This window comes from Rhincodon typus, chromosome 42 (assembly GCF_021869965.1).
Source record: "Rhincodon typus isolate 14 chromosome 42, sRhiTyp1.1, whole genome shotgun sequence".
NCBI classification, from domain to species: domain Eukaryota; kingdom Metazoa; phylum Chordata; class Chondrichthyes; order Orectolobiformes; family Rhincodontidae; genus Rhincodon; species Rhincodon typus.
The window spans coordinates 1,633,886-1,644,873 of NC_063373.1; positions in this window are offsets into that span (position 1 = coordinate 1,633,886).

Genomic DNA, 10,988 nt, shown 5'->3' on the forward strand with positions numbered 1-10,988 from the left:
CGACAGTTAACTCAAAAAGGACCTGGTAAAAAGAATCAGCTGCTAACCATTGTAAAGTTTGTGTTCTGACAGATTCATGCAGTTCCTGACCTCATTACACTGTGATGCAAGCATTATTGAAAGAGATAGACTCCAAAGGTGAACCGAGAGTGACTGCCCTTCACATCAAGGTGACATTTTACTGATCAATTAAACAACACAGAAATCTCATAGTATCAGTGACATCTAACTCGAGGAAAGATGGCTGTGGATGTTCAAAGCCATTCATTTCAGTCACAAGGCATTATAGCATGAATTCATCAGATCAGCCCATTGTGTTGAAACATATTCAACTACTTCTTTAATTAACCGCTGTTTAGCAGTATGGATACTCCTTGATGGCTGCCCAATGTCCAGCTCCATTATTGTCTCTTCAGTTACTGAAGCAGTCAATTCCGCATGCAGACAGATGGGAAAAAAAAAGCAAAAAAAGCATTGATGTTTGGGCTGTTAAGTGGAAGTAAGATTCTTGCCGCATAATTTCCAGGCAAGGCCATCTGAGCAGAACGATTTTGACCATTACCTGTTATTGTTTTTATTTTAAAAGTTAATTCATTCAGAGGATGATGGTGTTGGTGGTCAGGCCATAATTTATTGACCATTCCGTATTAACCAGTGGGCAGCTTAGAGTTAACCACATTGCTGCGGGTTGGGAGGCACATGTAGACCAAACCAGGTAAGGTTGGCAGTCTCCTCCCTTTAAAGGATAATATTGAACCAGATTGGTTGTTTCCGATAAATGGACGTGGATTCATGATCATTGCTAAGCTTTTAATTCCTGATTTTATTTTAATTGAATCTTAATTTTACCATCTACCGTGGCGAAATTCGATGTCTGGTCCCCAGAACACAACTTAGGTCTCAGGATTAACAGTCCAGCAGTAACACTACAAGGTCATCGCCTTCCTTTAATTGCATTGTCATAGCTCAATCCATGACTATCGTCATCTAAGTTTACATTTACTCTAAATTTTAATAATCCTTGGTATAAATACCGTGGCTACAGGAGCAGGCCAGAGGTTTGGGATTTTGTGGCGAGTTACTCGTTTCTTTTCCTCCAAGTACCTGCCCACTATCCGCCATCGACAAGACAAAGTTGAATAATATGCTGGAAAACATTTCACCTGGCTGATAAGTTCAACTCCAGATTCAAAATGTCGACACCATGCAAGTTATGTAATCTATGTGATTGATACCACATCCATTATCTTCAACCTTCATTCTAGTCATCAATGATGCATATTAGCGACAGTGAGTGTCATCTTCATTATGCATTGCAACAACTCACGAATGTTTTTCGGTCAGTACCTACCACTCCTGCGAACGCCACCATCTGGAAGGACTAGGGTAGCTATGCATATGAACATATTCAACTCCTCTCCAAGTCACAGATCGTCCTGACTTAGAACTACGTTGCCGGACAGAAGTTCTCATACTCCCCTTTTAACATTTATTTGAGTGCTCTATACACTTTATCAGTCCAAGAATGCAGCTCACATCACCGCCTATTCCATGACAATAAATGTTGCCCTAAGCAGTAACATGCCAGGATCTAATATTGGAAAGAAACCCATCATTTCTAATTCACATTGTTTTGCTGCCTAAATGCCTATTAAGTGCTGTACCTCGTTATATTACTTTATGAACGGCCTCTGATTCCGTTATACTAATCCCTTCTCTGTTTATATATGTTTCCCTCAATTACTTTGTGCCATTAGCCCTTCTGTGGTACCCATTAATTTCCGTGTCTACACCTTGCATTGGGAACACTATGTATTGCATTAGTGAAACGTCTGCTGTGTAAGTACATTGACTTGGAAGTTAGCATCACCTCCACTGTCTTTCTCAGATACTGTCGTGTAGCCACGCTGTTGAGCATCGAACATCACAGCTAACAAAATCCCTTCACTGTGGCGCAGAAAATAAAATCCTGAAGACTAAACCCACTGATATTGTGTTACAGAAAATAATAACCTGCGAGAGAAAGCTTTATCTTAATTTGTCGAAGTGCTATCAAACCACATTAAAACAAAACTGCACGGGTCAGCAAGGGATGGGAAGACTCGACAGCCATCTCACAAGATATTCCCAACATTTTAATGCCTGTTGATTAGAAAGTGGCAGCTGCATTTATTTGGTCAAAAATTCTAAATATCTGGGGAACAGAACTGGCTCTCCGTAGATTTGCTACTCTTATAACTGGACAGATCTCTGAGCTTTTCATTGCCAACCACTACAGTCTCTATATCAACAGCAGACACCACACCTTCTATCCGACAAAATACATGGCTGAATAACTGATCCAGTTTATGCAATTTCCTGGCGTTTGTTTTCCTGTTAGCTTTATGTCCAATGACTCCAGCGTGTACTCAGTACCTTGACAATGTATGAAGCCACGGAGAGTTCTGTCTGGTTAACTGTTGCTTTCATGTTTGATCAATTTGTAGCTATTTGTTGCCAGAAGCTGAAAACAAAATACTGTCCAGAGAAAAGAGCGGCCGTGGTCATCGGGTCAGTTGGTTTGTTGAACATTTTAAAGAATATTGTCCTGTACTTGATAAACGAACCACTATACATAATTAACAAGATCCTGTGCTTTTGTAAAGTGACGTCAAGTTTATATACTTCACTCGTATGGACAGCCTCTGATTGGTTTGCATATGTTTTAGATCCGGGTCTGCCTTTTATTCTGATTTAACTGCTCAGTGATATTACTGTCGGGCATGTTGCAGTTACCAGTAAGGTCCGTCGGAGAATTTGGACCAGAAGCAACAGTGGAGAGAATCAGAGCGATCCAGAGATGCAGAACCAGATAAATTCCGTTGCTTTACTCTTTGCCGTCTCTGGAAGCCTCATCTTGTTATGGGTGATACATGTTGTAAATTTTCCTCTGCATTCAAATTACAAACGAAACTTACTTCTCAGGTTCCAATTTTGATGATCCAAGATTCGTTCTCCAAGTTAATGCTAACATGCTTCAGCTCCTGAGCTATTGCACGAACACATGCATTTATGCAGTGACTCGGAAAATTCAGACAGAAGTTTAACAATGAGCAAAATATCTTAGCAAGTTAATCATTAAGTTAATAATTGAGGAAGGCTGTATGTCTTCGCTTCAAGAATTGGTTCAAATGCATTTTGTTCCTAATTCATATTCATATAAACCATATTCCTAATTCTGACGATGTAGAGTTAAAATGCTCTTTGGCAGTCGATGAACAGCAGCACTGAATAACTTACTACCAATCCTTCATCTCGCACAGAAATATTCCCAGAACATCTTCGTAATTGAGGGAAAAGACACAGATAGTTGGAGGCTTTTGCAATCATGCTTTCCATTCTGTTGCCACTGCTCTTTTGACATATCCTCTTAGTAACGTGAAAAATAAAAAGAGTAAAACAATTTTTTTTTTCATATCAGTCACAAATGACTGTAGCGTGACACCAGAAGATAACAAAACCAGAAAAAATTGGCACGCCGGGTGGTGGTGGGGTGTGGGGGAGGGGTGGGGGAGGGTGTCCGTGATTATGCCTTCGATTCAGCTAAGTCATTTAAAAATAAGATAGCTGATTTGCCATTCCTCACTTCCACTTATTTGCTTTTTTTCTTCCTCTCTAAACATTGATTCCCCTGCTGATAAGACTCTGTCCACATCAGCCTTAAATATACATAAGGACTCTACTGCCAAAGCTTTTTGTGGCAAAAGAAAATCTCTGAAGACTCAGAATTGTCTGAGAGAAGAAATTCCTCTTCATCCCAGTCTTACATTGACGCCCTTTTATTTTGAAACTATGGTTTGTGTTCCTTGCGTCTCCCATGAGTGGACACAACCTCTCCAGCATTTACCCCGTCAAGCCCCTTCAGAATTCTACATGTTCCTATGATATTATTCATCATTGTTCTAAATTCCAGAGAATTTATAAGAAGAGTCCTAACCTGCTTTACCTTTGCTCATAAAACAATCCCGGCATACCAGTGATTATCCTAGTGGGCGTTCTCTGAACTTCGTACAATAAAATTATGCTTTTACTAGCATTTACATCCCAGAATAGAACAGTTCTGATGCCACAGGTGCTACCAGATCTGCGGAGATTCTCCAGAAATTTCTGTTTTCATTTCAGATCTTTAGTGTGGCTAATGTTTGGATTTATATTAGCCTGTTTCCTCGTTGCTTACATGACGTATTGTTGCTGTATTCTACCCTTAATGCACTCTTTGAATTCGTTGTCGTATTTACTCTTTCCAATTCAATTAAACCAATTAAGGCAAAGATTAAAGTCACACGCAATTATTCCTCTATTCTTTGTAAAATAAAACAAAACTTACATATAGCCTTTTTCGACAAGGCAATAACTGTTTGGGTATCGATAAAATTCAGAATTCCTTGCTGTTTTCTAGCTCTCCCTCAGTCCCTCGCCTCTCTCTTTCAAAATTTACAGTTCAAAAAGATGCTTGATAACCAGGAACAGCAATAACTTCTCTCAGAGAGATTAAGACAGGGAGATGTGACAGTAAAAGAAAGACATGCAATTATGGGTGCTTAGATAGATCGAGGCATACAAGGTTAAGACTGAACAGGAAGTGCTTAAATTTAGTAAGATTAACGCTATTATAAATTAGAGAGTTTCATTCAGCAGTCTAATAAGATCAGGGAAGAAGCTGTTCTTGAACCTGTTGGCACATGTGTTCCAGCTTCTGCATCTTCTGTTCGATGGGAGAGGTTGGAAAAGAGCATTACAAGAGTTGGACTGGTGTTTGATAATGTTTGCTGCTTTACCCCGGCAACGAGAAGTGTAAATGGAATCCATCGATGGGAGGTTGCTTTCCCTGATGATTTGGGCTGTGCACACACCTTCCTATAGTTTCTTACGGTCCTTGGAAGAATAGTTTCCGGACCAGTCCATTACCAATCCGGAAAAAAAAAATGCCTTCTTTGTTGCATCTGCAAACATTGGTGAGAGTACCAATGGACATGCCGATTTTCCTCTGACGCCAGAGGAAGATGAGGATTTGTTGTGCCCTCTTGTCCGTTGCGCCTACGTGGCAAGTCCAGGACAGATTGTTTGTTATCGTTAAGCCTGGGAACTTGACGTTCTCTAACCTCTCCACCTCAGCTACATTAATGTATGTAAGAGCGTGTCCTCTACTTTACTCCTGAACTCAATGATTAGTTCTTTTGTTTTGCTGACGCTGAGGAAGGGAATTTTTATTTTAATCATTGCTCCATGACACCAAGCAACTTGTATCCTCCCTGTATTCAATTCATTTCTGTTTCACAACTGGCCTGTAGTGGTGGTGTCGTCAACAAACGTGTAAATGGTGATCGTACAGAATTTGGCTACACTGTCGTGGGTATACTGGTAATCCATTAGGGGACTGAGAACGCATCCTTGCGGGGCTGTATTTAATGTTATTGTGGAGGATGTGTTGTTTTCTATCTTCATGGATTGTGGTATGTGGGTCTGAAAGCTGAGGATTCAATTGCATCAGGAAGACCCTCGACCTAGGTCTTGGAGTTTTTAGATTACCTGGTAGAGATTATGTTGTTGAAGGCGGAGGTGTAGTCGATGAGTAGGAGCCTGAAGTGGGTGTTCTTGTTATCCAGATAGTCAAGGGATGTGTGTCGGGCTTGAGAAATGGCGTCCACGGTAATTCCGTTTTGCTGGTAGGCAAACTGCAGGGGATCAAGGCACGCTGGGAGGCTCGAGCTGATGTAGGCCACAAGCATCCTCTGGAAGCACTTCATGATATGGAGGTCAGAATCACAGGGCCGTCGTCGTTGACGACAAGAATGACTTTGAAAGAAAAGGACCATTTTCCCCATAGCGTGAACAATATGTATACTTCGAGCAACATAATTAAAATACATTATTGAGAGGTTATCATGTTGTTCTCTTTGATCTTATTGTTTCCAAGTGTATTGACATATTCTTGCATTACCGTATTGATGGAAAAAAATAGTTTGGGGGCTTCGTGAAGATATGGAAAATGTTTTGGGAATCATTTTTTTTAAGAGATGAAAACATCCACAAATGAAACGTTCAAAAAGGGGGGTTCGAATAATCGCCTACTGATGAGAAAAGAAATCTTCCAGACATTGCAATGAATGACTAATTTCGCATTTATCTCGGACATTGAAAATCTGCGGAAAAACAACTCAATTTGACATTGGAACATGGTTCAGTCTTGAAACAAAAGCAAAACTTGTTAGATAAACACAGCAGGTCTTGCAGAATTTGTAATGAATATTTACTGTTTCGAGAATTGTAACTCCTTTTTGATATAATAGTAGTTGGGTGAAGTTGCTGAATAGGAAGACAAGAGAATTGTGTGCGTTCGCGAAAAAGTGAGTGGATACTTGGAGAGAAAGTGCAGAGAGACAGCGAGAGATAGAGAGAGATGGAGAGACAGAGACAGAGAGAGAGCGAGAAACAGAGAGACAGACAGAGATAGAGAGAGAGGCAGGTAGAAAAATAAGTGCTTAATGTCATGGCAGGGAGGGAGCAACGTTGATATTGTAGACAATAAGGTTTTGAAAGTGGAATGGATGTGGTGAAAGCAACCCATAACATGGCAAGGCCAGGGGCATAGGGGTGGGAAAGGGATATAAGGTGTTCATAATCTGATGTTTTTGAACTCTACGTTTTATTCCCATTTCCTTGCTCTGTCAACCATAGTGGTGTACAATCTTCGATTGAGGACAAAGGTGGACACTTTTAAAATTCCATATGAAGGAATGTTCATTGTTCATGAGAATCCCCACAATTCTTTATCCAGTGCATAAATTACATCATCTGTGTTGCTTATCTCTTCTATTTGGAAACGGAATATGAAACATGTTCGCCTTCAATTTCTATCCTACTCGCACCTTCACCTGGTGCATCACCAACTCCTCTTCCCCCCATTCCTCGATGCATTGTTTTCTGTTTGTGAGGATAAGCTATCCACAGATATCCATTATAAAAGGAACAACCCGGTTATTTGGACGATATGTCCTCACAAACTACTTCTTTCCTCATTCCATCTCTTCCTTCCCAGAGCATCAATAGGATAGTGTTGGTCTCGATTTTACCTCCCATCAGCATCCACATCCAGTAGAAGATAGACCGTCATATCTTCCAACTCTAGCAGGATGCCACTATCAAAAAGATATTACCTTCTTGGATCTTACCTGCATTCTGCAGTGACCAATACCTGCCCACAACCTCCACTGTGCCTTTCCATGCAATCATATAAGATGAAAAATTTCACTGTTTTAATCCACCTCCCTATCATCCGTGGGACACACGTTCTACGTGAAGCAGCAATTTACGTGGAATTCATCCAATCACTCAATTCGCTGATCAGAATTTGGCCTTCTCTGCATAGGGGAGACGAAACGCAGAGTGGATGATTGCTTTGAAGAACAACTATCCTCTGCCGTTCAAAAAAACGGCACCAAGCTTGCAGTTTCCTCCCACTTCAAAACAACACCGCTTTCCCGGGCTAACATTTGTATCTCGTGCCTGCTGCAGTGGTCGAACAAGGCTCAGATCACGCTGGAAAGCAACGTTTCATTTTCCGCCTGAGAAAGCTGCAGCCTTCAGTATTCAACATCGATTTCAATTATTTCAGAAATGGAACGCCATTCTGCCTACCCTTTTGCCACCACCACACCAAGGTCCTGTTATGACATGGTCTCCTTCAGGCACAATCAGCAGATTTTCACTTACTTATGGTCCCCATTATGAGTGTTTTTTTCTCCCTGGTTTACTGTCAGGTTTCTCCTCCTATCATTTTTTTCTAAACTGGGTGCTACCATCTGCCTATCCGCTCACCCTTTATCTCTCCACTCCCAAATTTCAGCATTTATACCACTTTTCCTTCGATAATATAGTTCTGCAGAAACATGGTTGGAATTTACACCACCTGTATATCTTCACTCCCACCTATCCGCCCCACCCATCCCAATAACTTATCCCCACAACTCCCTACCTGCACTCAACGTACCTTCCCCAACCCCACTCCTCCTCTTTGTATTTTTTCCCCACGTCCGTTTACCCCACCCCGCCATTTCTGAAGAGCAGTGTCCCGAAGAGAAACGTTAACTTTCCTGCTCTTCTGCTGCTGCCTGGCCTGCTGTGTTGCTCCTTTTTTTTTTAGTCATTCAGGAGTTGAGGGAGTCGCTAACGAGCAGCATTTATTTTACATTCCTAATTGCCCAGAGGGATGTTAAGAGTCAACCAAATTGCTGTGGGTCTGGAGTCATATGTCGGCCAGACAACGTAAGGATGTCAGATTTCCATCCCTAAAGGGCATTAGTGAACCAGATGGGTTTTTCCAAACAATCATTAGATTGTTGATTCCAGGTATGTTATTGAATTCAAATTCCACCATCTGCCATCTGGGGATTCGAACCCGTGAGCCTAAGAACAATATCTAAGTCTTGGATTAACAGTCCAGCGATAATACCACTAGGCCATCACCTCCCCTCCTTCACACTGGCTCTTTCTGACTCCAGCGTCCGCAGTTTTGGCTATCTGTCTTGAAATTTAACCTGTTTGTCTTGTCTGATATGAACCTGTGACAGAGTCGCTGACATCAGTCTTCTCCTGTCCGATATAATCTCGCCAACAGTCACTGACACAAATCTCGTGTTGCCTGATCTAAACTCGCCCAGATTCAGTGACATCAATTGCCTCATATCTGAAATAAACCAGTCAAATAGTCATCGATACGAATCTCCTCCTCTTGAGTACATCGTTCACTGTGCAACAAATCTCATTCCACTGTCTCGGAGACCATACTGGAGCTGTTTCTGTGCGAATGTGCGAGTCCGTAGCATTATTAGCAAGAATCCAACACATTCCAACTGGAGATATAGATCAGGGGCACGCTTCCGACATCAAGTTTAAATTTTCCTTTATTTTTACCATGGAGAAACTTACGTTTGAAACAAAGGAACAATGGTTGCAGGCTAATTTCTGTTGAGATTTGCCAAATTGGAGGGAATTATTACAGACAGCTTTTTTTTTCCTGACGGATACTACAACTGTAAAATACACTCAGCTACGTAATTGGACTATTTGAATCCAAACCACTGGTATAATTATTCAGTCCTAGATGTGATGAACAATAGGAACAAATTCATTTCCAACCTCTGCAATCAAATGCGAACTTGCTGGTGTGTTAGCAGTTCGGTGATCTGATCAAAACTTCTTGCACATATTTGACTGATTAACAGTCTTACCCGTGTTGGAATTCATGAGTGTATCAGCAAAGGATTTGACTGAATACATTCCTTCCAACAATGTTAATAGGTCAACGGCTTCTCTTTAATATTATCCCTGCATGGATGGGTATTTGATTCTCTTTTTACAATCCCTACATTGTTTCCTCATTTTTGTTTTTCTGGCGTCTTAGTCTCCAGCTGGGACAAAAGTTAAAAGTCTCATTCTCATACAGAAAAGCCAGACGTTCTATCAGCTGCAAACAGTGAAAAGCTTTATAGGTTACGGTACTATTTATACAAATCTCCGTCCAACTCAAAAGGTCGTTAATATCCCGTTCCTGGTTAAATTCAGTGTTTCATCAGATATTACGTGACGTTTGGTTTAGTTTCCCTCTCTCTGATCCTTTTCTACCCGCCCGCAAAAGGAGTTTGTAAAAAGTCATCACTGTCAGCACAAGATAGTAATTCAGACAATTTTATTACTTGTGGATTAATTGTTTCTCTCTTATTCCTCGAAAGTTTTGAACCCCTGGCACACATTATCTGCCGCCACTCTGACCTGAAACCTATATCCAGCTCACTGTCTCCACCGTCTAAATCACTGGGACGTGAAGGGCCCTGTAAAGTCACCAGATTGCCACACGTGCACCGTGGCCCCCCAAAACTGGAGGCCGTGGCCCAGTTCCTTGTCTCGGGAATCAGAATTTGAGCTGCAACTGCAGGATCTGCAGATTCTTATTCAGTCTCGAGCATGTTAAAATGAGTCCGGCCACCTGGCTTGTCCATGACGAAGGAACTATCCAGAGCTACCTGGAAGGGGAGACCATTGACAAATGCGGTGGATTAGCAATGTCAGGAATTTCCGGGACTAGCTTGGGAGGCATGCCAGAAATTCATCCCAGGGAAAAAAAAACATACCCAGGGGAGGATGACGGCAACGTGGCTGCTGATGGAGATCAGGGATAGCGTAAAAGGAAAAGAAAAAGTGTACTTTGTGGTGAAGATTCGTAGAAAGCCACAGCACCAGGAAGCCCTAAAAACTACCAGAGAATAACTGAAAAGCAGTAAGGGGTAACCAGATTAAATATTAAAGTAAACTAGCTCGTAATACAAGATTGCAATAGTTTGTTTTGGATGCCTAAAAGTTAAGAGAGAGGCAGGAGTGGAAATTCAATCCCTGAAAAATGAGAAGAGACGTAGTATTGGAGAGAAGTGAAATGGCGGGTGAAATGCAAAAGTACTTTGCTTCAGTTTTTTATTTACGGAGGAAGACATGAGCAACACACAGGAAAAGAAGAAGAAACTAAGAGCCGTTTAGTCTGATATTGGTTGGTGGCAAGATTCCAGAGTCAATTATTAAGAATGAAATTGTGGATTCTATGGATGTGCATGGTGAAATTAAAAAAAAAGTCAGCACGGCTTAGTCAAGGGGAAGTGGTCCCTAGCAATCAATTAGATTTCCTTGATGAGGTAACGAGCAAAGTAAACGAAAGAAGTTCCCCTCCAAACCACTCAACATCCTGACTTGGAAAAGTATCGCCGTTCCTTCGCTGTCTCTGGATCAAAATCGTTGAATTCTCTCTCTAATGGCATTGTGGGTCAACCTCAGCTGGTGGACTGCAGCGGTTCAAGAAAGCAGCTCACCACCACCTTCTCAATGGCAAACGTGGGATTTACAAGAATTGCTGGCCAGCCAGCGACGTCCACATCCCAGAAATGAATAAAAAAAAGACCAGT